Genomic DNA, 21,486 nt, shown 5'->3' with positions numbered 1-21,486 from the left:
AAGGCCCTCAATACGTGTATTTAAAGCGCACGTTCACCCAGAAGGGTATCTTGGCGCTGAAAAACAGATGTTTGTTGTTACCCAACTCCATGGTACTCATTTTATTGACCTCAGAAGGATGAAAGGCTGGGTGGACCCGCTGGGAGTTGAACCTGTGACCATGAGGTCAAACACAGGCCCCTACAGTGGCCGCATTAGTCCAATGAGCCACAGAGTCCTGGCTTTCTCCCTCAAGCCCTCACACACTGTCAAGTTGGTGTCCAACTGATAAAACCTTATTTTTGCTATTTTCATTGTACCACACTGCTCTCTCCATTACTAACTCTGTTCGCCACAAGTGCTATCCGCTTTGTCTTGGTTCAGACTGACATAGTCTTGCCTCTGGTTCTACACACATCCCCTCCCGGCCTCTACCCCCCTTTGGTGTCTTCTTGTCTGGCAGTCTTGCCTGCTAGTAACACCACGATCCCTCAACTCCTTGTTGAATTGTTGCCTTAGCGTCTGATTGTCAGCCTTGCCTCTGGTAACTCTGTACTCGCCCTGATTGATACCCCGCTGTTGCTTTGATGTCCAGTTGCCAAAGTCTTGCCTCTGTTATTAACGCAAAACTTGTCCTGGATCTGAGTGACACTGTTAAACTTGTGTCTGACCACCAAGACGAGTCTTCATTGCTAACGGGCCATACTTATCGAGTGTTGTATCACGCTTGCACCATGCAACAGGGTGCAAAAGCGATGCAACCTTTGAGATGCGATTTATTAAGCCACGCAAGGCCACCTTGCTTGATCCTGAGCAGCTTCATAAATCCAGAGTAATGCAAAGCAGCGCAAATCGGTGTAGTGCTACTCCGCCCCATGGAGGCGTTCCATGGGTGGAGCGAGGGTGTTCCCATGCAAAGCCCATGGATGTTGATGCATTCCCAGATTTACCATTAGTGGTAGACCTGGGAAAGCGCCAAAAATGCCTCACCTCCATAGGTGAGGCGTAACGAGGAGAAATATATTTTCTCCTCTTTCTAGGTGTGCACCATTTTGCATCACATGTGGAAAGGAGAAAATTACTCAGGGCATTTGTTTGTGCAGGAAGGTCCCCTTTCTGCTCAAAAACAATCCTGAAAACCACACAGGCACCCTTGCACCAGGGTGCACGAGGACCTGCGTTGGCACTAGGCAGCACATTTTGCACCAGCGCTAGGAAAGGATAGAAATTCACCTTACAATGTTAAGTACGCTGCATTCCTGCCCTTTCCCTACCATGTAGCACAGAAAGGTGGCTTAATCCCCTGCGCTGTGTCATAAAATGATAAATATGCCGTTAATGTCTGCTTTACTGGACCTATGCATTATTATAACCTTGGTGTTCGACTGACACAATCTTCTTTTCATTACTAATACAGCACTGTCCCAGCTGCTTGTCACGTGGTCATCCCGACTGCGCCCTGCCTCTGTTAGTATTGCTGGGCTAGCGCACTCTACGTCATGTTGCAGTCTTGATGTCTGGCTGTCAAAGGCTTGTCTTTGTTGATAACTCAATTCTCTGAATTTACATCACACCGCTGCCACCTCTGGGCTTTGAGTCACATTGTCGTCTCATGTCTGACTGACAGACTTCTTTCCATTACAGCGTGCTGCTCCAGCTCTGTGACACATTGTTATCCTGGTGCCCAACTACAAAGCCTCGTCTCTGTCACTAACACTCTACTCCCGGACTCCGTGTGACATTTTCATCCTGGTGTCTGACAGTCAAGGACGCGTCTCTTTTAGTAACAGTGCACTCCCTGGCTCTGGGGCACTCTGTTGCCTTGATGTCCGACTGACACTTGTCTCAACTGCTCACTCCATACTCCTCCGGCTCACACTGTTGTCCTGGAGTGAAACTGATTAAGTTGTTCCTCTGTTAGTCCACTGTTGCCTGACTGTACTATTAAACAGCCATGCCAGTTGACAACAACATGGCCATCACTTTCTTTTACTTTGTTAGCTGGATCCCCCTGGATGGATCCTTCTTAGTAACACTGTGTTCTGTGTTCCCTCTCTGTGACATTGTTAGCTTGACAGTCCTTGGAGTGAACTGAGACCCCTTGGAAACAATGGGGCAGATTTACATTTCCTGGCCCATCCCTGCAAATCAGCAGGCAAGCGCCAGGAAAGATGCGTGACGCAAATTTACCCATGCGCCACCACAGATGCGCCGCATTTACAATGCGGCGCATCATGGCGCAAGGATAAACAGATGTGTGTCGCATCTGCCGGCGTAAGGTTGGCGCAGTGCTGGAGTTGTGTCGCAGGTGCGACGCAACTCCAGTACTGTTCCAACCTGGCCTGTCCTCAACATGATGCATCATGCATGACGCCTGCTTCAAGCAGGCGCAAGGTTTTGACGCAGCGGCGTCGGAAAAGTGACTGAGTGGGATCTTGTAGATTTCACTCAGGCACTTTTCCGAGGCGTTGCTGCGACGGAACGCCCCCTTCTGCACCGGAACGCCCGCTTGAAACCTGACGCAGGTTTCATGTGGCGCAGGGCTTTATAACGTGACGCATCTCCCTAGATGCATCACGTTGTAAATAGGGTGCAACATGGCGCATGGTTTACGCCACCGCTGCGTCACAGAAGTGACGCAACGGCGGCGCAAATGTGGCTCACAGGGCTCATAAATCTGCCCCTTGTTTTCTGGATTACCACTTGAGGGAACATTGTATCTGCTGTTCAAAGGACACACCTCAACCACCGTAATATTGTTACCTTGATATCCATTTAAGTAAGCTGTATCTCCTCGAAACTGTTCTCCTACGCTCTTTGTTACATTGTCAGTCCAGTGACCCCTTGAATGGTCTCTCTTGGCACCTGTGCATCCGTCACTTCCTGTTACATTGTTGTCTTCGCGCCTCCTTGAGTGAGCCCAGCGCTCTTTAGTTGTGTCCCCCTGTCTTTGTTAAATGTTTAAATCAAAAAGATAGCAGGGTGTGCACCCCATTTTTGAGAATCAAATTATAAATTTGATGCGTACTCCTGGGGTATCACCCCCTGGCTGGGGTGTCTGTCATAGTTTCAAAAGCAGCGACACCTGATTAGGTGTCGGACCCCTGGGCAGCAGTGTACACAGATGATGTCTATTAAATAATGGTTCAAATCTGTATCACCAATGTTTTGAAAAGCATCAATCTTTAAAACTTCAAGTTCTTTATTGATGTTTATCAATTCGATTGTTCAAAAGCATAATCAAATGTTCCATAGGATGACGGTGTTAGAAGCACAACATCATGTCAATCATAGTCCCAATGCATTTCGGGCGGGGGCCCTTCATCAGGGAAACAATCTGAAAACAATGAAATGCAAAAGATGCCTGAGAGCGGGCACACACGTTCAAAAACTAAAATAGTGCAGTATTAGTCGGTGCGTCGCATCAATATTTCATCCCAGTGTGAAGAGACAAATTGTGTAATAAGAGTCACTGGCTTGGAATAAATGACAGTAAACGTCAGTTAAAGACAGAAAGTGAACCGTGAAATGTGCAAGTTAAGAAAATAACAGGTCTAGAAATGGTGCGTCAAGTTTCAGTCTGTGCTGCTAAAAACCAAAAACATGCCGGAACACGCGAAACGTGCATGGTGCTAATCTAAAATTAACCTGGCTCGGGTCGAAGGTATATGGCATTCAGGAGTAGTGAAGAACAGTAATACGCCAACCGATAATTCGTGCCTAACCCTTGTCGCTCAACGATATGTGGAAACAAATCGTGAGCCTGTGATGCGTAAACTGATGCAGTAAAAGTTAGTAACTTACGTAAATTCGACGTGCAGAGTGAGTGACCCGCGGGTGACGCGATGCGAAAATAAAAGCGACAGACAATAAAAGCCCCAAGGTGTACAAAACAATGAGCGCCATATTGGAACAGGGTTAAAGGGCCTTAAAATAAGAAAAATGGGGGTAAGAAGAATTGTGCAACCAATACATAATGTAAGTATATAGAGAATTTGAAGGTAAAAAACAGATGAACACAATAAAAAGTGAGAGAAAGAAAATAAGGATGTATAAAAACAATCAATAGAGCAGCGTGGGAACAGGAAAAGTGTTGAAAAAAGGAGTGTATAAAAGAATGCATGGAAGGATAGGGGTAACAAATTGCAAAAGATTAAAGATAACAAAGGAACTCAATACGATCATTGAGCCCATGAGGTTTCATGGAATTCAAGTAATTTATCCAATGGTTCTCTCGTTGCAACAGATAGTTGTTATTATTCCGGCCTTCACGTTTCTCCACCACTTTAATCACTGCAAACTGCAGTTGGCTAATATTGTGTCGATGTTCAGCAAAATGAAGTGCGATGATGGATTCCCAGTTCGAATGTTGCTCTTATGTTCGTTGATGCGTGTTTTTTATTTTCCTCTCAGTCTTCCCAGTGTTAACAAGACCACACAGACATTTCAAGATGTAAATGACATTGTTGGTGTCACAAGTAGCATTGAATTTGATATTGATGTTAGTTCCTTTCATGGGATGTTTGATAATGGGTCCTTTTATCATGTTGTTGCAGTTCTTGCAGTTGTGACATGGAAGATTTCCTTTGTATATCTGAATGGACCTGTTAGTAGAAATTTTAGTAATGGTCTCTTTAATGTTCTTACCGCGGTTGAACGCAAAGACAGGCAGACCTTCAAATATGTTTTTGAAATCGGGTTCCAAAGCTATGATGGTCAGTGTCTGATGATGGATTTCCTGTAAGCATAGCTGGAGGTAGAAAATTTGGATACAACTACTGGACGTTTTGATTGAATCTTGAGCTTGGAAGTGAGCAGTTCAGAGCGTGTAAATTTGTCACATCTGGTTTTGGCTGCTTCTAGAATGTTGGGAGGATATCCTCTTTGTTCAAATCTGTTCAACATGTCTGCAGACTGTTGCTCATATCTGATGGGGTCCGATACAATCCTTCTTACGCGTAGCAGCTGTGAATATGGTAGATGGTTTTTCAGCGAGGTCTGGTGAAAACTTTGGTTGTGTAATAAGTTATTACGATCTGTAGATTTTCTGAATAAATCAGTTTCCAGAAAGTTGTCGCGGTGAGTGATTTGAACATTTAAAAAGGTGATGGTGTTGGCATGATACTCATAGGTGAATTGAATGCGTTCATGGATGCAGTTGAGTGCAGTTAATGCGTCGACTAATGATTCTAATGAACCCCTCCATATGACAAAAATGTCGTCAAATTATCTCAAAAGGGTTGTTGCATGTGACATCCAAGATGGTTGGTTCAGAATATTGTTCTCTTGAAAGAATTTCATGAAAATGTTTGCATAAACAGGCGTGGCACAATTGCCCATAGATGTTCCAGACATCTGTAAATAATGTTGATTCTCCCATTGAAAGTAGCTTTGGCAGAGGGTAAAATGTATGAGCTGCATATGAAAGACTTGAAATTCAGTGTGTAATTCAGAATGTACTAGGGTGTCCTCAATAGCCTCCATCCCTAGGTCATGGGGAATAGAAGTATAGAGGGATTTGACATCTATTGAGCACAACCAAATTTGCTCCTCATTGGTAAATGTAATTTTGTTCACGTGATTTAAAAAATCATTGGTATCTTTGACATAGGTACACATAAGTAGCACAAATGGTTGTAAATATTTGCCAATCAGTTTTCCCACCGGTTCATGGATGCTACCTCGAGTAGACACTATTGGTCTGAAGGGAGGATGTGTGAGGTTCTTGTGGACTTTAGGTAACATGTAGATATTAGGAGTCCTGGGATCTGATTGTGTGAGATACTTGGCGGTCTGCAGTCATGTTGAACAGATTTGAACAAAGAGGATATCCTCCCAACATTCTAGAAGCAGCCAAAACCAGATGTGACAAATTCACACGCTCTGAACTGCTCACTTCCAAGCTCAAGATTCAATCAAAACGTCCAGTAGTTGTATCCAAATTTTCTACCTCCAGCTTACAGAAAATCCATCATCAAACACTGGCCCATCATAGCTTAGGAACCCGATTTCAAAAACATATTTGAAGGTCCGCCTGTCTTTGGGTTCAACCGCGGTAAGAACATTAAAGAGACCATTACTAACATTTCTACTAACAGGTCCATTCAGACATACAAAGGGAATCTTCCATGTCACAACTGCAAGAACTGCAATAACATGATAAAAGGCCCATTATCAAACATCCAATTCAATGCTACTTGTGACACCAACAATGTCATTTACATCTTGAAATGTCTGTGTGGTCTTGTTTACACTGGGAAGACTGAGAGGAAAATAAAAAACACGCATCAACGAACATAAGAGCAACATTCGAACTGGTAACACTAAATCCATCATCGCACTTCATTTTGCTGAACATCGACACAATATTAGCCAACTGCAGTTTGCAGTGATTGAAGTGGTGGAGAAACGTGAAGGCCGGAATAATAACAACTATCTGTTGCAACGAGAGAACCATTGGATCAAATACTTGAATTCCATGAAACCTCATGGGCTCAATGATCGTATTGAGTTCCTTTATTATCTTTAATCTTTTGCAAATTGTTACCCCTATCCTTCCATGCATTCTTTTATACTCTCCTTTTTTCCACACTTTTCCTGTACCCACGCTGCTCTATTCATTGTTTTTGGGAATCATCGATGGGAGCCCACTGCAACGCGACAGTGATTTTTGCTCAAGACTCTGGCAGAGGCGCACCCGCTGATGCTTACTTCATGGACCACAATGCTTTGGGGTAACACGCTGGTAGGACGAGCAGTGTGCGACCAATTGGACTTTTGTTTATATTCAGGCTCCCTTGAGCCGGTGGGGCTGACGAGCTCATGATTACGCACCCGCTGATGCTTATTTCATGGACCACAATGCTTTGCGGTAACACGCTGGTAGGACGAGCAGTGTGCAACCAATTGGACTTCTATTGATTGTTTTTATACATCCTTATTTTCTTTCTCTTGCTTTTTATTGTGTTCATCTGTTTTTCATCTTCAAATTCTCTATATACTTACATTATTTATTGGTTGCCCAATTCTTCTTACCCCCATTTTTCTTATTTTATGGCCCTTTAACCCTGTTCCAATATGGCACTCATTGTTTTGTACACCTTGGGACTTTTATTGTCTGTCATTTGTGTTATACTCCATACTGGCTTTTATTTTCGCATCGGGTCACCCGCACGTCACTCACTCTGCACGTCGAATTTACCGAGACTGTTTGATCGCGACTTCCAGTAAGTTACTAACTTTTACTGAATCAGTTTACGCATCAAGCGCTCTCGATTTGTTTCCACATATCGTTGAGCGACACGGGTTAGGCACGAATTATCGGTTGGCGTATTACTGTTCTTCACTACTCCTGAATGCCATATACCTTCGACCCGAGTCACGTTAATTTTATTTTAGCACCATGCACGTTTCGTGTGTCCCGGTATGCTTTTGGTTTTTAACAGCACAGACTGAAACTTGGCGCACCATTTCTAGACCTGTTGCTTTCTAAACTTGCACGTTTCACGGTTCACGCTCCGTCTTCAACTGACGTTTACTGTCATTTTTTTCCAAGCCTGTGACTCTTATTACACAATTTGTCTCTTCACACTGGGATGAGATATTGATGCGACGCACCGACTAATATAGTACTATTTTACTTTTTGAACGTGTGTGCCCGCTCTCAGGCATCTTTTGCATTTCATTGTTTTCAAGATTGTTTCCCTGATGAAGGGCCCCCGCTCGAAATGCATTGGGACTTTAAATGATTGACATGATGTTGTGCTTCTAACACCGTCATCCTATGGAACATTTGATTATGCTTTTGAACAATTGAATTGATAAACATCAATAAAGAACTTGAAGTTTCAAAGATTGATGCTTTTCAAAACATTGGTGATACAGATTTGAACCATTATTTAATACACATCATCTGTGTACACTGCTGTGCCCAGGGGACCGACACCTAATCAGGTGTGCTGCATTTGTTAAATGTTTAGCACACACAAAAACAGACACAGAGCTCTGTAAACTACTGATTTGCTATTGCCAAAGTTAGTAATACGTATTTTATCGACTCTGAAAGGATGAGCGGTGCAGTGAGCACTGCAGAGATTCAGGACAATGCCCTCCATATTTCACACAGATCACTGCAGCAGTCGCTCAACCAACTGAGCTGTCTTACTGGTAACCTGTGACTCAACTTGTTTATATACAGTTGTTTCCGTCAACCTTGCAAGGACGCCGGTCATGATAAGATGTGTGTCAAGACTGTACACAGAGCACATAGTTTTGTGATCTAGCAACTTTTTTATCATCTTAGAATTACTTACTTTCAGATACTCCAAAAATGTTTGTGGGGGTGACAGAAAAGGCAGATGCTCAGCGCAAAAATTGTCTAGCCTTCTGGATTTCTAGAGAACGTCAAGAAATTTTGAAATCAGAGTCCGTAGAAGTGACCATGCCCCCCCCCCTCACCCCCCCCCCTCCCACAACACCTAATTTAGCAGCTATAAACAGTTCGCTATAGCCCAGCGGGATGTGCACCTGCCGGAACTCTCCTCCACGTGAATCATCTGTTTATCGCATTTAACAGAACAGGCCATCTCTGTGCGTCTTTAGTGTGTGCACTTCCAAGTCTATAACAAGTACAATTACAGTCCAGCCCCCAGCACGTGCTCCTGCTGCACGTGGGCCTTCATCCTTCTTGTACCTGCACCAAAAGGTTGCCTCTTCGCTCCCTATCTGGCCGCTATGTTTCCAATACTGAGCTTCTGTGTTCTAAATTGTTATCAGTTGTCTTAGTTCAATTGGTTCAACGAAAGCAACCTTTTTTAGTGCTTAATTTGTGCCGGTGGTTGCAGGTGGTAGGCACAGGCACTGATTTTCGGGGAGCTGGACTTATTTTTCATTCTCAGACTTAGACACAGAATAGAAAGAAGTAGGAAGAGGTATGTAGGAAACAGACGAAGGGTGAGCACAGGGATGAAAACGAAGCTGCAAGAGTGAGGTAAACAGACAGGAAGTGTAGGGTTGTGCACCTATAGCCCTCCTGTATGGGTGCACTCACTACCCTCATCGTCATGCACCTACATCCACCTGTAAATGTAGACTCACAACACTACACCCACTACCCTCCTATATATACTCACAAACGGATCTATGTGCACCTGCAGCCTTCTTGTGTACGTTCACTCACAAGTCTGACCTATGCACACCTACATCCTTCCTGTGTACCTGCTCTTACAACACTCCCTGTCATGCACCTATTGCCCTCCTGTATTATACGTACGCTAACAGCCCATATCTAAGTGCACATACAGACCACCTGTGTACATTCACTCACAACCCCAACCTGCAACTAGAACCCTCTTGTATACGTACACTCACAACCCTCATCTGTGTATACCTATCCCACTTACAGCCCTCTTGCATACGTACACTCACAACCTCCATCCGTGAGTACCTACAACCACGTAGAGCCTTCTTGTCTACATACATTCACAGCCTGTTTTTGTGTTCACTTTCATTTAAATAAAGAAGAAGATACTATAATAACATAGTATTCTACTTCCTGAATCCACAACCTCAATCCAGAATTTGGGATCTCATTACCCTAGGATAGTATATATTTACCGTGAGCACAAACCTATCTCACTATTGGAATACAGCCCTCATCTGTTTGTGCCGGCAACCACGTACAGCCCTTTGTATACGTGCACTCACAACCCTCATCCATGTATACTTACAGCCACTTACAGCCCTTTGTATACATGCACTCACAACCCTCATCCATGTTTACTTACAGCCACTTACAGCCCTCTTGTATGCATACACTCACATCCCTCAGCTGTGTGTACCTACAACCACGTACAGCCCTCTTGTATATGCATACTCAACCCTCATCCATGTGTACCTACAACCGCGTATAGTCCTCTTGTATACATACACTCACAACCCTCATCCATGTGTACCTACAACCACGTACAGCCCTCTTGTATGCATACACTCACATCCCTCAGTTGTGTGTACCTACAACCACGTACAGCCCTCTTGTATGCATACACTCACAACCCTCATCCATGTGTACCTACAACCACGTACAGCCCTCTTGTATGCATACACTCACATCCCTCAGTTGTGTGTACCTACAACCACGTACAGCCCTCTTGTATGCATACACTCACAACCCTCATCCATGTGTACCTACAACTACGTATAGTCCTCTTGTAAACATACACTCACAACCCTCATCCATGTGTACCTACAACCACGTACAGCCCTCTTGTATGCATACACTCACAACCCTCATCCATGTGTACCTACAACCACATACAGCCCTCTTGTATGCATACACTCACATCCCTCAGTTGTGTGTACCTACAACCACGTACAGCCCTCTTGTATGCATACACTCACAACCCTCATCCATGTGTACCTACAACTACGTATAGTCCTCTTGTATACATACACTCACAACCCTCATCCGTGGGTACATACAACAATGTACAACCCTCTTGTATATGCATACTCAACCCTCATCCATGTGTACCTACAACCGCGTATAGTCCTCTTGTATACATACACTCACAACCCTCATCCATGTGTACCTACAACCACGTACAGCCCTCTTGTATGCATACACTCACATCCCTCAGTTGTGTGTACCTACAACCACGTACAGCCCTCTTGTATGCATACACTCACAACCCTCATCCATGTGTACCTACAACCACGTACAGCCCTCTTGTATGCATACACTCACATCCCTCAGTTGTGTGTACCTACAACCACGTACAGCCCTCTTGTATGCATACACTCACAACCCTCATCCATGTGTACCTACAACTACGTATAGTCCTCTTGTATACATACACTCACAACCCTCATCCATGTGTACCTACAACCACGTACAGCCCTCTTGTATGCATACACTCACAACCCTCATTCATGTGTACCTACAACTACGTATAGTCCTCTTGTATACATACACTCACAACCCTCATCCGTGGGTACATACAACCATGTACAACCCTCTTGTATGCCAACACTCACACCTCTCCTCTATACTGTCTGCTCCATCCCGTTTTACACTCGCAGCAAAAATGATGCAAATAAGTTTGCACCGGTGCAGCGATTTTCTAATGGAGCCGGGGGCCTACAGACTGGCCCTTCGACACAGGCCTCACATTAACCACCTGCCCCGCCTTCTCTAGGTGATCATACCTCTAGGGTGTCTGAACTCATCGATAGGATGTTGATGCTTCTGCCCGCAGTGCCTACGTAGGAGCATTTCCTGCTTCCCAGAACTTACTCGCAGAGCATCTCCCTCTTGGCCGAGCTCCAGCCGGATTACAGGTCTAATCTTCCTTCCAGAAACTGATTTCACAAGCAAAGCTGTTTGTGCTTTGTACTTTTCCACGTGGGACTCAGAGATATTAGAAGCTCTCAATAGCTTTGGCCACTCATTTTTAGGTCTCGCCTGTCGATGCGCATGCGCATCGAGCAAGCGAGAGTATTGCGACTTATCCACTCTTTATCTACACTGCAAGGAATCGTGGCGATTCCTTGCAGTGCCCGTGACTTTTAAGGTCAATGCGCATGCGCATTGAGCTTATGCGCATGCGCATTGACCTTAAAAGCGCGTGCGCGTGCACGTCCGTCTATGTTTACCCGCTCCGCCCCCTCCCGCCGTGTCGCATTTCTCCTCCCCCTCCCCTCTCTTCCTTCCGTCTAACGCCGTCTAACTTCCTTCCGCGTAACACCGCCGCAACGGTCACATCCTGCCGTGTCGCACCTCTCCCCTCTCCGCCCCCTCCCCTGCCCGCCCCCTCCCCTGCCCGCCGTGTTACGGTGAAAGGCTTGTTTTTGGTTTGTATAATTTAACCCGCTCCGCCCCCTCCCCTTCCCTCCGTGTCGCATTTCTCCTCCCCCCTCCCCTCTCTTCCGTCCGTCCGTCTTGTTTTCTTTCTCTCCTGCCTCTCCTCGCCAATGTCTTTCTACTTGTAACCCCATTCCATCACTCGCCGCACTCTTCCCTTGTCACCCCACTCTCTCCCTTGCTCCTCTCATTTGCTTTGCTTCCCCACCATGTCCTCTGACGTGGCGATTGACTAACAGAACGCACAGCTTAGCACATGGACGAGTTTATTCTTTAATGTGTTAGACTTTTATTTGAGAAATTTTATTCAACGCACTTCTATTATTGAGCTTTTAAATGTAACCTCACCGCGGACCATGCGGTTGTGCTATTTACATTTGAATTTCGCGTACTGCTTTTGTGTTCAAAACTCATCACTGAAACTTAAATGTGAAACTGAAACGCAACGTCTGACGTCCCAAGTATTCAACGTGCGTAGCCTTTCCTCTGTTACCTAGTTATGCCGACGCTTAAAGAAGATCTCCTAGCAACGTTGATGGGCACAATAATACTGTACGTTGGTTTATGGCGCTGACACGCACAAGTTCATTTGAAATAGAGCGTGTCTACGTGTACTATTATATAACAACGCTGATGCGCACAGCAACCTTCATTTGATTATTTACGGCGCTGACAAGCACAGCTTTATTTATATGCAGCGTGTCTGCGCACAGCAACCCCGAAACTCTGCGCATTGTTACATGACAAAGCTGATGCGCACAGCAACCCAAATTGTTTATTTGCAGCGCTGACACGCACAGCTTCATTTACATACATCGTATTTTTCCTGAATGCTGTTACTTTATTATGCTGATGCGCACAGCAACCTTGATTTCCGCGAACTATTACACGACAACGCTGATGCGCACAGCCCTCTTATAGTTCATTTTCGGCGCTGACACTCACAGCTTTGTTTATATACAGCGTGTCTGCGCACAGCAACCCTGATATTCCACGCTTTTTTACATGTCAATGCAGCAACCCTGAAATTTGGTTTACTGCAGTCTAACAGTTTCATTTCAATACAACCTGTATTCTATGTGCATTGATACATTATTACTCTGATGCGCACAACAACTCTGAATTTTTATTTACTGTGCTGACACTCAAAACTTCAATTGGATACTACACCATTTTTTTTCTCTGGAGTTATGTACTCTTATGTTCAATCCTTAAGCTTTTATTGTCATCAATAATCAATCATATTTAGAGCATATTACTGTTTTATATCATTGGTGTACCTTATTACTGTTTTTCACAACAATCTACGTGCAATTTTTGTCATGCAAAACATCACTGCAGCTCCATTTTTTTTTGCAGTTTCCAGAAGATCCTCCCATCAAATGGTCTAAATGGAAAACTTTTGTTGAACGTTATGCCTGTGTATGTGGTACCTCTCTCAGTGTTGAGATGAAAACAGCTTTGCTCATGCTCTGTCTTGGTTCAGAGGGGTAAGATGTGTTTGATCATCTTCCAGATGTTCCAGACAGTGCTGCATCAAATTTAAATTAATTTGAGTTGTGTATTTATAAACTAGACGCGCACTATCTGCCCAAGGTCAGTACTATTTTAGAACGTTACCATCACCCTCACTCACCCTCAACCCCTCACTCACCCTCACTCACCCTCAACCCCTCACTCACCCTCACTCACCCTCACTCACCCTCACTCACCCTCACCCTCACTCACCCTCACCCTCAACCCCTCACTCACCCTCACTCACCCTCACCCTCACTCACCCTCAACCCCTCACCCTCACCCACCCTCAACCCCTCACCCACCCTCAACCCCTCACCCTCACTCACCCTCAACCCCTCACTCACCCTCACTCACCCTCAACCCCTCACTCACCATCACTCACCCTCAACCCCTCACTCACCCTCAACCCCTCACTCACCCTCACTCACCCTCACCCTCAACCCCTCAGCCTCACCCTCACTCACCCTCAACCCCTCACCCTCACTCACCCTCACTCACCCTCAACCTCATGCTAAAGATTTACAAAAAAACCCATAAACAATTCTAAAAGCACTAACTCTAATGCTGCGAGACCTATTGCATTTCTAATGCTTGTTTACTCCTATAAGTGAACCTGTACGTACAGTGTTTGGAAGCCCTCGAGTGCGCACTGCAGTGGACAACTGCTCTGGATCGGATTCAAACATACTTATATTATTCAGGAGTAGGCAGTGCTTAATTTGTGAAATAATGAGTGCCGGTGCCCACAGCACTGCTCAAAACGCCGCGGCCGGTGATTTAATGTCAGCGCGCTGAATGCCAAGGCTGCGTATTCCTGAATCCACCTCATGTCACTTTAATCCACTAAACCCCCGGCCCCTTTATCTCCCCTTACAGGTTCCTGCTTTCTCCCTTCGTGATTTTTTTTTATGTCTTTCTCTTCCTCCTTCTTTCCCTTTTTTTGTCTTTCCCTTTCTTGCTCTTCAATGAGAAAAAAATAAGGGGCATATTGCCAACAAGTAGAGATATTTATTGCTAAATAGGCTTAGCGTCAATTTTTTTTATCGCTGCCTATCGCTGGATATGTTAGCGGAGAAAACATGCTATTAGCAAAGTTTTTCTCCATTGAACTCAAATATCCAGCGATAGCGGCGAAATGCATGAATATCGCTGAGAATACAGCGATATTCACGCATTAGCGACGAAATGCTCTTTGCCATGTTATCCACCTCCCATTGGATAACATGGCAAAGAACTGGTCTGGGCAGGTGTTAGTATTTGGAGATATTCACACTTAGGGCGAATATTTCCATTGCTACGCCTGCCTTGCTAATAGGCGATAGCGACGTTAACAACTTCTTTCAGTCGCTAACTGGTTGGGCACACCCACTTTGAATGTCATTAGCGATAAACATCGCTGACATGCAAAGTGGGCCCCAAACCGCTCGCTATCGCCTAAAAGCCGTCGCTAACATCAGTTAGCGACAGCTTGCTAATAGGGCGATAGAATTATCGCCGCTTAGCGGCCGAAAAAGGTCACTAAATCGGCGATAATTGCCTATCGCCCCCCTTGGTAATATGCGCCTAAGTTCCGCTCCCGAAAAGTGAGTGTCTGTGACCCCACCGGCAACCCCTGAAATTAGGCACTGGGGTAGGACCATCCTCAGGAGTAATCTTTTGTTTTATGTTGTTGTAACCAAAAATTGGAAAATTGATTGCAGGCAAGACTTTTATTGCTACCTTTGAAAGAATACTTTGTCAGAACTATTTTGAATGGATCTGGAAGGAAAGTTAGCTCTGTGTGAAAGTTAATAATTTATAGAAACAAATATTCACACAGACACATATATATACATAAATATGTATATATATATGTAGACGTACAGAATGCAATATGCTTTATCATTATGATTGTTGAGCGTGGGGTAGGGCCATGATATTCACGAGACTATGCAATAGTATCCAGAGCACAAGGGGTTAAATCCGATTTCAGCACAATAACTAAGGAGAGTATAGTTTCAGTTGTTTTTTTCTGTCAAATTATTATGGAGTGAAATCTGTCAAATAATAAGCATTGTCTTTTAAAGTTAGTTAAGTTGCTATGTTGTAACAACATTGCATTTTACCTGTGCGCTTTTTAGTACACTTGTTCAAATTTACATGGTTTTTAGATACATTTATTTTCAGTGGCATGGCATTCTCTCAGTTTATTTGTGAACACACACACACACACGCACACACACACACAAACGTCACCAGAATCCTGAGGCAGCAATACTGGACTAATATGTTACAGATATGTATTTTTTAAATGATATGTTTATTTTTGGGGTGAGTGCCATTAAACACCTGTGCCCTTCAAAGTTGCACATTACAATGCTCTCTGGTTGGAATTAGAATGTTTAGGTTCTGTTTCCTTTCATGAAATTGGTTTATTATGACTGTGTGTAATCATGGATTTAGCGCATTTGCCATCATTTGCAGACTTTGGTAAAATAAAATGAAACTACTCCATATATAACAAGACATTTAAGTTAATACATTACACCTTCAGAATATTGTTGCATTTAGAAAATATATATGTAGATGAGTGTCTGCATTTAGGTTTCTGCCCCTTTCTACAGTAATATATATACACGTCACAGTACAGTATGTAATATGATTAGCAATGGTGGACTTGGATAGAGAATAGGCCCGGGGAACCAACATAAAAGAGGTCCCCTTTAACAAATTAGATAGTTAAATAAGTGGCCCACATTTGCAACTTGGGGCAGTTTTAAACTTCTACAGACATGCTGTTTACCTTGCTGCCAATACCACCGGGGAAAATCACACGTTGCAGCCAGATAACCCTCCTCCCTGTAGTGTGCGGGCCCAAGATAATATTCTACCTGATAGTGCACATGTCTATGCACAGATTTCCCGTGACCAGCCTGACACGACTTCAATATCCCATTCAACCAGGATTCAACATTCTCATCTGGGTCCCCTGCTTCGCAAGTGGTTATTCATCACCCCAAAACCGGGACATCGGGTTCCAAATCTATATCTCCACCCGGAACTTTGAAGGTCTTGTCATGGAATGTTGCAGGTATCGCCAAAAAAATACATACTGATGAATGGGACTCTATAGTAACTAATAGTGATGTTTGTCTCTTCCAAGAGACTTGGGCTAGGGAATCCCTGTCCAGAATGGGATATGCAATCTTTGAAATAAAGGCTAGCTGGAGTGGTAAGGGGAGGCCCTCGGGTGGCTTGGCGGTGTGGGTAGCTAGCCACATTGGAAGCACTGCGGAGAACATAGCTACGTCCTCCCAGGACATACAGTGTGTTATACTGAAGTGGCCCAATGCCCCTAAGATAGCAATCATAAATGTGTATTCCCGTCCTGTTGGTCCAACTATGGAGTCACCCACACTTGAAGACCTTTCGTCTTTTTTGGGCCAGCTACCTGAAGACTATAAGATAGTGATGGGTGGAGATTTTAATTGTCACTTTGATCCACTTGAGGGGTTGAGGGAAGGGGCACTTACTGCAGAAGATGATTTTTGGGGTGTCCCGGTGTGCCAATCTCCTCACCCCAAATCTTGGTCCCGACTTGCGGTACAAATTATGTCTTTGACGCTCAATTTTGCGCTAAGGGCATGCAATGGACGAACAATTTCAGATACCCCCTCACAATGCACCTTCAATAGGAAGGGCCATGAGTCGCGGCTGGACTACATCTTTGTAGATATTAGTTTGTGGCCCAGGGTCGAGGACTTCAAAGTAGTTCCTCGTACGGATAGCGACCATAATGCACTTCTACTACACTTGGTGCATTCTGCAATAGTACCTGGCCCGCAGCCCGCTGGGACTAGGGAGGACCCATGCAATCTGGTACTCACCTCTAACAGGCGTAGGGTTAAATGGGAGAAACTGGCAAATTCGAAAGAAAGCACTAGGAAATTGTATGAGCTAGTACTCCCCAAGTTTGAGGATCTGGACAATTTAATTAATCAACCCAGACCTGAAGACTTTAACAAGAGTTTAGCTCTAATTCATGAAGAGTTAGTGGGTGCTTTGGGTGAGGTCCTCTACCCGGAGGTAGCGCGGTGTAAGCAAAAGACCAGAACTTCTTCCTGGTACAACCTAGCCTGTAAAAAGGCTAAGACGGAATTAATAACAGCAGTAAAAGCAGGTACTGATAGGACTAGGGTGGCCGAGCTTAGGCGTGAATATAAGGGTGTAATGGCCCGGGCAAGGTCAGAATGGGACTGGGACAGATGGCAGGATCTCTCTTCTGCCCTTGAAACGAGGGACTCCAGGAGATTCTGGTCACTAGTAAATATCGGCTCAGGTGAACCAAAAGCTGCAGTAGAGCCCAACATTGCAGCTTCTGTGTGGGAAGCCCACTTTGGTAAACTCTATGAAGATAGTTTTGATGGTACCAATGATGTGGCTGCTGCTTTCCTATCCAAATCTGGCGATAGACTGGAATTCAGTCTCGGGGAGGTGGCCAGTGCAATAGATAGACTGGCGCTGGGTAAAGCTCCGGGACTCAACAAACTGCCCGGTGACCTTTTTAGGTCCCACCCTGAGATCTGGGCCCCGTACCTCCATATTCTCTTCAATTCTATTGCAGGTGGCATGGAGATCCCCTGTACTTGGCTGGGGGCGGAGATAGTTCCCATTTACAAGAAGGGCTGTCCTCTCCTCCCAGCCAATTACAGGCCGATCAGCCTTATAGACGTGTCCCAAAAACTTTTTTCCCACCTCATACTGGACCATCTTCTGGACTGGATGGAGGATAGAGATATTCTAAGCTCCCTTCAGGCTGGCTTCAGGAAAAACACGTCCACCATGGACCAGATCTTCCGCCTCGTACTCCTCTACTGGAAATCTGTGAGGATCGAGGGTGGGAGGCTGTATATGGTGTTCGTGGACGTGAGGTCAGCATTTGACCTGGTCCCCCGAAAAAAACGTTGGGAGGTTTTAAATGAGATGGGAGTTCCAACTAATCTCTTACAGGCTATAATTAGACTTCATGAAGGTAATTTTGCTCAGGTTCGATGCGGGAGGGGTGGAGTTTTGTCAAAAAGGTTCCCGGTCCTTAGGGGGTTAAGGCAGGGTTGCGTGTTGTATTGTATTGTATTGTAAAGGTTTTTGTAGAGCACGATTGCTGCCCGTGGGCGTCCAAGCGCTGAGCTGACCAGAACGTGACGGAAGAGGTGTTTATGGTGCAGTGGGTTTGTCAAACAACCATGTTTTTAAGTCCTTACGGAATGAAAGGAGATTTGAGTTGGATCGGAGAGAAAGGGGAAGGTCGTTCCAGAGTCTGGCGGTGTTCAGCGAGAACATTCTTCCCCCTGCTCTGGCTCGCTTTATTCTCGGAGTGACGGCAAGGAAGGCCTCCTTTGATCGTAGGTTCCTGTTGGGATGGTAGGGGGTGACAAGGTTTCTGTTGATCGCTGGGCTTGTGTTCCAGAAGGAGCGGTGCGCTAGGCATAGTGCCTTAAAAGCTATCCTCTGCCTCACTGGCAACCAGTGGAGAGTTTTTAGGGCAGGTTTAGCAGACTGAGTGCGCGGAATTTGTAGCAAGGCACGCGCTGCACAGTTTTGGACAACCTGTAGTTTTCGAAGTGTAAACTCAGGTGCCCCCATGTACAGGGCGTTGTTCGAATCAAGGCGAGACTGAATTAGCCCTTGGACCGCAACTTTTTTGGCTTCTAGCGGCAGCAGCGGAAGAACCTTCCTCAAGGTTCTCAGAAGGCCGAAGCATGTGGCAGATAATTTTGTAGCCTGGATGGAAAAGGAGAGTTTGTTATCCAACCACACTCCCAGGCTCTTCACGCTCTCCTTTGGGGTAGGAGGGGGACCCAGTGCATTGGGCCACAGAGAGGTGAATGGTACTGGCGAGGGTGGGCCTAGGAGCATGAGCTCCGTTTTGTCTCCATTTAATTTAAGGGAGGAGTTGGTGCCAACCCTGTTTTGCCTTTACGTTAATAATGTCTTATCCCATCATAGTAATGTCAGGGACAATGATGCCCCATTTTTGGCGGGCAGGAGGGTGCCGGCCATCATGTTTGCTGACGATACCCTCCTGCTCTCCAAATCTCCGATGGGAATACAGCGGACCCTGGATGGATTTGGTCTCTTCTGTAGACAGTATGGTCTAGAGATCAATACAGGGAAGACCAAATTCATGATATTTAACCCCTCCCCCAAGACAAGACCAAACCCTTCATTGAGCTCCGTAAGTCTGGAGTGGGTAAAAACATTCCAGTATCTGGGGGTAACACTGCATGAGAATTTAGCTTGGGAACCTCAGATAGCAAGATCACGGATAAGGCTGTCTCAACTGTCTGGGGCAATCTTGAAGGTTACGAATACCTCTACTTTTAAACCTATTGCCCCGGCAGTTGAAATGTACAAAACACAAGCCAAAGCGGCTGCATTATATGGCAGCGAGTTGTGGGGCCATAGAGCTGGAAAAACGCTCACGAGTGTAGAAAATAATTTTCTGAGACACCTTTTGGCCCTTCCCCGTGGTACACCCCTCCTTCCTCTAAGATTAGACATGGACCTCTCTCCCATAGGGCAGGATCTTGAATCAAAGCCGTTAAGATTCTGGCACAGGCTTTGGACTACCAATGAGCTTAAACACTACAGGCAAGATCTTATCCATGTAATGAACCTAAACCAATGTGACAAAATTCCGTGGTTAACCTTTGTAAAGAAAGAACTGTATCGGCTGAGTCTCCACGAGCTTTGGAAGGCCCCTGAGTTAGGTTGTCAAAAAGTTTCCCGGAAAAGACTGGTAGAAGTTCATAAGGAAAGAAGTCTTGCCTCCCTTGTGCTTGCACCCCACAATGGGATTTTAACTGAACGTTTCCTGGACTCCAAAAATTCTTACTACTTTGAAAGTTTTATGGACATTATCTTTCCGATACTGACAAGAAAGCTATTCATCCAATGGAGGCTTGGCACCTTACCCATTAAATCCTTCACGTGTAAATGGGCTAAGGGGGAAGACAAAATATGCCCCGGTTGCAGCCACTGTGATGAGGAGGAAATTCATGTCCTGTTCTTCTGCCCAGCCTACGACAGACCTAGGAAACACTGGCTAGTGCCTCTGTGTAGGAACTTGGACGTAAGGAGTCATGTGATTTCGTACAGAATATTGAAAACCAACACTTCCCCTCATATAGTATTTGCAGTCGCAAAATTTTTAATGGCCATGTGGCACATCAGGAGGAAACTACTAAAAGTCTGATTACCTAAGGTTGGTACTCTTAAATTAATAGTATTGCCAATGTATCTTTTGACCACCTTTTAGGAATGGTTGTCTTTTTATTCACCCTTTCAAAGTGTCCTTTAATTTAATGTTTTATCTAATGTGTATTTTTGTATGTATGTTTTTACATGTATCTTTTATGGCCTAAATGGCCGAAATAAAGAATTTTGGATTGGATTGGATTGTAGATGAGTGTCTGCATTTAGGTTTCTGCCCCTTTCTACAGTAATATATATACACGTCACAGTACAGTATGTAATATGATTAGCAATGTTGGACTTGGATAGAGAATAGGCCCGGGGAACCAACATAAAAGTGGTCCCCTTTAACAAATTAGATAGTTAAATAAGTGGCCCACATTTGCAACTTGGGGCAGTTTTAAACTTCTACAGACACGCTGTATACCTTTTTGCCAAGGTATGGGAAACTGCATGTATTGTTGCTTGCTGCATGAAATGTTTGTGGTAATATCAGGTAAATCAGCAGTAAAACCGGCCCAGTAGACCATAAATCATGCCCAAAGATACAGATGCCGAGCAACCTTGGCCGATACCCGGTAGAGCTGTCCTATGCAACTATAGAGGAGTTTTGGCTCTGGCTCAGCCCCTCGGCGACACCTACCCAGCCGGACATCTGACATTGTTTTCCTCCTCGCCCGTTGTGTTTCCTTTCCTCCCCCGAATCTCATGTTTTTGTTTTCTCCTATGTCCTTACTTGAAGCCGGTAACTTGATGTAATTATGTAACCTGCAACTCTCTGATCCTCATGTAAAGTGTTCTGATACCTCTGGGTCTAGCCAACACTATATAAAACTGCACAAATAAATAAATAAAAATAATGAATGGGTGGGTTCACTTCGCACACACATGTCGCA

The 21,486-nt window shown here is 44.8% G+C and overlaps 1 protein-coding gene across 2 annotated transcripts in view; it reads left to right on the top strand.

Moving 5' to 3' along the window:
- Positions 1 to 21,486, top strand: part of BICDL1 (BICD family like cargo adaptor 1) — a 327,422-nt gene that overhangs the window by 119,778 nt on the left and 186,158 nt on the right. The gene's annotated exons all lie outside the window — the stretch shown is intronic.

The sequence above is a fragment of the Lissotriton vulgaris genome, chromosome 11, assembly GCF_964263255.1.
Source record: "Lissotriton vulgaris chromosome 11, aLisVul1.2, whole genome shotgun sequence".
Classification (NCBI taxonomy): domain Eukaryota; kingdom Metazoa; phylum Chordata; class Amphibia; order Caudata; family Salamandridae; genus Lissotriton; species Lissotriton vulgaris.
This window is presented reverse-complemented; position numbering and strand designations above follow the sequence as displayed.